This window comes from Camelina sativa, chromosome 1 (genome assembly GCF_000633955.1).
Source record: "Camelina sativa cultivar DH55 chromosome 1, Cs, whole genome shotgun sequence".
NCBI classification, from domain to species: Eukaryota; Viridiplantae; Streptophyta; class Magnoliopsida; order Brassicales; family Brassicaceae; genus Camelina; species Camelina sativa.
In genome coordinates this window covers 10500152-10507018 of record NC_025685.1, presented here as the reverse complement: position 1 = coordinate 10507018, position 6867 = coordinate 10500152, and the positions used below count along the sequence as shown (strand labels likewise).

The window sequence follows — 6867 nt, the reverse complement described above, 5'->3', positions numbered from 1 at the left end:
TCACAAAAAGAACATACTTAAAAATGTTCTATCAACTGTTTCAACGTAACGACTACGCTGTCTTAATTCTAACAACTGACTTCGAATTCCTAACAAGCGTCGCACGTCCGCATTTTTCAGGTTTTAAATTTTTTTTTGTTATGCAAGTTGAGATTCTACATGAAGTTAATGATTCTTGGGAGCAGAATTTGATCTCCACAAAGTTAATGATCCTTCGTCAGAATCAACGTCAATGCCCTAACCCATAAAATGTACTACTAGTACATTATAAGATTGAAATAACTAGTTTTCATAAGCTTATTTATTGGTTAATATCACGGTAATTACAAAACTGCTAAGGGCTAACAGTCTAGAAAAAGAGTATTCATAACAGGTCCAATCATCAATGATGTTATATACTCTCAGTTCAATTTATAATCTAGAAAGTTGAGATAAATACATGTGACGACATCTTCAGTGCGAAGACACGACTGACACAAACCCACATCAATATGTATGTTGTTGATAATAAGATAAAGGGTCTGATTCGTAACGTAGCCAAAACTGTATAGAAAAGCCGTAAGCTTTTAATGAATAGTGCAAAACTGTAAGAAAAAACTGTAAACGAAAACTGTACAAAAAAGCTGAAAATAAAGTTTTTGTAAAGGTTTTGTGATTGGTAAACTTTAAAACTGTATGTTGGTACATCTTTGTACCACTTTGTAAAGTGGTTACCAATCACTCCCAAAGTTTGATATATGTTTTACATATATATAACCACATAGTTTTTTTTTTTTTTTGGGTCAAATATAACCACATCGTTTTATGAAGTAGGTATAGAAGACTAGAACCACATCGTTTTATGGAGTCTATGTGAAGAAGATAATAAGTACTTTTATGACCTTGACTTAGGAAAAAGGCATGCAATATGCAAAGATAGGAATGACTGTACTTGAGACAGGAAATTGCTAAATATAATTAATTTGGAGCACCTGCACCGTACGGATCATGTTATTCCAGATGTATGTTCTAAGTTGTAACATTTTTACGTAGATGATAGACATAATCGATTCTCAGACCATTAGCTATTTAGTGTGTACGTACGATATATACGACTGATTTATTCGTAAGATTATTGCAGTATATTTTTGTATATTGTTTTCATTAAATTTGAATTAAGGGGGGAAAACATGCAAACAGACCAAATATTAATATATTGAAACCAAAAATTACATTACTCCCAAATAAATTTATCATCTTAGTTCTATTACTCGGTTTTGATCATTTATTATAATTGACTAAAACTAGTAAATGAACCTAGATAGTCTCATTAAAAAATCGTAAAAGGCTAATTCAAATTGAAATGCATTTGACTAAAACTATTGAATGAATCTATATAGACTAATATATATTCATGAATAACATGAATATTTATGTCAATACACAGTACTTGGTGTAATTCCGAGAAACGCTTTTACCGAAATTGAATAAATAATTTATTGTAGAACAAGAATGTAAAACTAAAACCCTATCGTATTCAGTCTTAGATTCAATATAAATATGCCAAAAAGAAGAACATTCTGATAATCTCATACATCTTTCTCTATTATCTTCATTCCATAACCCTAAGCTTAGAATCTCTCTACTCTCTCTCTCTCTCTCTTCACCTTTTCTTCAACCTCACTCTAAGACGATGGAGATACAAGGAGAAGTGGTTGTGATGAAGAAGAACCTTCTTGATTTCAAAGACGTCATGGCTTCTCTTCTTGATCGAATCCATGAACTTGTTGGTCGTCGCGTCTCTCTTCACCTTATCAGCTCTCTCCAACCCGACCCGGGTATTCATTCTTTCTTTTACCCGACCCGTTTACATTTTGCATTCAGTTCCACCTCTTAAAGTTATCCTCTCATTTTTTTCGATGACACTAAAGTTTCCATCTTTTATTAAAATAGTTGGCTCGATTCTTAAAACAGAGGATTACTCGAATTTGAGAATAAACTAAGACTAGTAGTCATTATAGTAGTTTCATTGTTCTTATAAACCAAAGTTTCTGTGTGTTTTACTTAAAAATAAAATAATATTTTGGTTATTATGTATCAGCCAATGAGAAGAGAGGTAGACTTGGGAAAGCAGCACATCTGGAGAATTGGGTAACAAAAATAAAAACGTCAGTAACCGCTGAGGAAACCACGTTTGGAGTCACGTTTGATTGGGATGAGTCAATGGGACCACCGGCTGCGTTTGTGATCAAGAACCACCACCATAGCCAATTCTACCTTAAGTCTCTCACCCTTCGCGGCTTCCCTGAAGGCGAAGGCGGTCCGATACATTTCCTATGCAATTCTTGAATCTACCCGAGTCACCGATACCGTTCCGACCGCGTTTTCTTCTCTAACAAGGTAACACGCTAAAACGAATTGGGACAAGTGGGCAAGTCATAATATTACAATACACAAACTGACCTAGAAGTACTAACTTTTTGGTTTTTTACATTCGACTTGGAACTCTATATAATTATATTCTATAACTAATACTGATAATATTCTTGAACCGCATCTCATCCTTTCTAACTAATATTTGAGAATCTAATCTGATAAGTAGAGGGGATCAAATTAACTATTTAAGGGGGTACTGTGAAGTAATAGGAAACATCTGAATCCATATGACATTATATATCTTTATAGTTAAAAATTTATTTTAGCACATTATCTTGTACAAGTATATAATGTTGTAGTTTTGGAATATTCAGTGTACTTGTGTGTATAACAACAAAACATATTATTGTACAAAAGAATGAAACCGGATTTACAAATCACCTTCTTCCTTTATTCCTAATAATTTTCTGTAACGTGATAACGACAACTATATTATTATGTTATTGATATTTACATTTTTTTCTCGTTTTTTAATTCTTACCACACAACCTTGATTTGGTAGTATATTAAATTTGATTTTATCTTTAGTATTCAACCAATTTACTAAACTTTTTTTTGTTTTTTTGAATTGCATTTAAAAAAGGCATATCTTCCAAGTAATATGCCGGAGCTACTAAAAGAACTGAGAGAAGAAGAGCTAATGAATCTAAGAGGTAACCAGAAAGAAGGAGAACTCAAAGAATGGGACAGAGTTTACGACTACGCTTATTACAACGACTTAGGTGCTCCGGAGAAAGGTCCTAACTCAGTCCGTCCGGTTCTCGGTGGTTCATCTGATCTTCCTTATCCCCGTCGTGGAAAAACTGGCCGTAAACCAAATATAGCAGGTTAGTCAACTCAAACTTTTTAATTAATATATATATATGTTTACTTGACATATACGCATTGTTTGATTAGACCCTAAGTCGGAGAGCAGGCTCGCTCTCCTCAACCTTAACATATACGTGCCACGGGATGAGCGGTTTAGCCATGTGAAGTTCTCTGATGTCCTCGTTTACGCACTCAAAGCGGTGACTCAAGTGCTTGTCCCTGAGATCGCCTCTGTTTGCAACAAGACCATCAACGAGTTTGACTCCTATGAAGATGTTTTTCATCTCTATGACGGTGGTATTAAGCTTGCCAATGGTCACACAATTTTTAAGCTTCGTGACATTATTCCATGGGAGATATTTAGAGAGCTCATTCGTAATGATGGAGAACGATTCTTGAAGTTTCCATTGCCTGACATCCTTAAAGGTAACGTATAAACAGTTAGATAATCGATTTAGACCTAAACTTTTTTATAGATTTTGACATACAATGATCCTATATTTGTTACAGAGAGTAGGTCTGCCTGGAGAACTGATGAAGAGTTTGCAAGGGAAATGTTGGCTGGTCTCAATCCAGTGGTGATTAGTCGTCTCCAGGTTTATATGTTATCATTTAACTTCTTCTTAATTTGAAATAATTGAAATTCATCGATTGATCTCGCTTGATTACTAAATAATATATACAAAAATGCAGGAGTTTCCACCAAAGAGCAATCTGGACTTTGCGAAGTATGGAAATCAAGATAGCTCAATACGCGAAGAGCACATAGAAGCAAACATGAACGGCCTCAATGTCCAAGACGTAAGTATATATAATATACATGTACTTGTTTGACAAGTAACAGCTCTATAGTCATTGTAGTTAACTGCAATTGGTTCTATTTGGTTTTGTGTTTGTATAAAAAATAGGCTTTGGAACAGAATAAGCTATACATATTGGATCACCATGACGCATTAATGCCTTACTTGGTGCGGATAAACACAACAAACACTAAAACCTACGCGACTCGAACCCTTTTGTTGCTTCAAGAAGACGGAACTTTGAAGCCTCTTGCAATAGAGCTGAGTCTTCCACACGCACAAGGTGAAGCACATGGATCCGTGAGCAAAGTTTTCACACCAGCAGAGACAGGAGTAGAGGGATCGATTTGGCAGCTTGCAAAGGCTTATGCGGCGGTTAATGATTCTGGTTATCACCAGCTTATAAGCCATTGGTAAATAAATGGTGACAACATTGTGGACTAGCTAGAAAGATTTGGTTTTTTGGTTTGAAGTAACTGGTTTGTTTATGGTTTCTGCAGGTTGCAGACGCATGCGGTGATTGAACCGTTTATAATAGCGTCGAATAGGCAACTCAGTGTGGTCCATCCGATCTATAAGCTTCTACATCCTCATTTCCGTGACACGATGAACATCAATGCTTTGGCGCGACATGTCCTCATAAACTCAGACGGGATTCTGGAGATAACGGTCTTTCCTGGTCGATATGCCATGGAGCTGTCTTCTTCAATTTACAAGAATTGGGTTTTCACCGATCAAGCTCTCCCCAAAGATCTTGTCAAAAGGTAAAACATCAAGTCTTTTCTACACAATTCTTGAGTCATAAGTAAACCTAGAGTCTTTTGGGACACGTAACCTTAAAATGCTTTGTTTCCGCAGAGGAGTTGCCGTGGAAGATCCAAATAGTGATAGTGGTGTTAAGCTTTTGATCGAGGATTATCCTTATGCTGTTGACGGTTTAGAGATTTGGTCAGCGATCAAAAAGTGGGTCACAGAGTACTGCTCATTCTATTACAAGAACGACAAAACCGTCCAAACCGATACAGAGATCCAGTCATGGTGGACCGAGCTCCGAACCAAAGGCCACGGGGACAAACAACACGAATCATGGTGGCCATCGATGCAAACCCGCGACGACCTCATCGAATCCTGCACGATTATCATTTGGATCGCTTCTGCTCTTCACGCAGCTGTCAACTTTGGACAGTATCCTTATGCCGGATTTCTCCCTAACCGGCCTACGGTCAGTCGTCGGTATATGCCAGAGCCAGGAACTGTTGAATACACTGAGTTGGCAGAAGACACTGATGTAGCGTTCTTGAAGACGATAACGCCGCAGCTACAAACTCTTCTTGGGATCTCAATCATAGAGACCTTGTCTCTGCATTCAACGGACGAGGTCTACTTAGGGCAGAGAGAATCACTGAATTGGACGGCTGATGATGAGGCTTTGGAGGCGTTTAAACGGTTTGGGAAAGAACTGGAGCTGATAAAGAACAACATTATAAAGAGAAACAATAACAAGAGATTCAAGAACAGGACCGGACCGGTTAACATACCGTACACTCTCTTATACCCGAATACTACGGATTACACAAAAGAAGGTGGGCTTACTGGAAAAGGGATCCCCAACAGTGTCTCAATCTAGAGTTGCTCTTCTTGATTTCGTGATATGTCTCTTTTTATAACTTATTATCATTTTTTTGGGTTTTGCTTGCTATTATGAACTCTTCTACGTTACTATCCATTCTTTTGGGTCGTTCAAATTTAATATATTTTCCCCCTTGGTTTTATTTACTTCTCTAACTATAAGTATTTATATAACTATTTAGTCTATTTTTCTCTAACTATATGGATCTTGATTGATCTCCACCTATTTTGTGTGCTAGTATTATATAAAAAAGTTTTGGAAATGTATGTCAAGTTTATAGTGGAGGATTAAAATATGTTCCACTACAACGAAACCAATTAAAGAGTACATATTAGATGATTGGAATATAACACAGAATTATTTATTTTCTATCAATGTTCAGATTACCACAGAATTAAAACACATATCACTCCGAAGTCCTAAATAAAGAAGAAGCTAAAAAGCTGTGTAAATTCAACATTTATCTATGATCAATCACGTTTTCACCAAGTTATATAACATATACCGCAGCCACTACCGCTTGTTTTGTGTCATAAACAAAAATGATAGACGAAGTCGTTAATTAAAATAATAAACAAGCGTCATAAAAATATAAATAAAAATTTTTATCAAGGTAAACGGCCTTGACCATATTCATTCGTGATCTTCTTCTTTACCCTGTTCTTGTGGGATACCCAAAGTCAACAAGATAGTACTTTCCACTAGGCAGATGTTGGAAAAAAGGTTCATATCTCGCACAATGAGTCAGGACCTTTGTATCATGTGCTCTACCAAGTACACTGACATATGCGTATATGAACTTCATATCGAGGTTATATATAGCAAGAACCTTTATTGTTGGTTCTTGCTTTCTACCTTTATATGCTTCAGCAGATCGATTTGGAGGGCGAACCGGGATATGAATTCCATCGAGTGTTCCAACACAAACTTTAAAAAATGGCCAATATCAATCATCATTCCTCAAAGCAGGGTTTACTCTTGTAAATTCACCTTCTTGTGGCTTTAGTGTATCTGCTGCAAACTTGATGAGAGCACTCAAAACATCATCAACCTTCCTTTTCACTGTATCCAATGACCGTTGATAACTTGCAGCTATATCTCGGATAGTTTTATCCTGACCAACGACCTCAAGAAACATGGCAATAGATTCCTCAATGTAGACATTTTGGGACTCTTGTAATCCATGTCGCGTATTTAGCATCTTACATAAAG

General features: G+C 36.4%; 1 pseudogene; it reads left to right on the top strand.

Annotated features, from left to right (window-relative positions):
• LOC104787028 lies at positions 1673-5652 on the top strand (annotated as a pseudogene).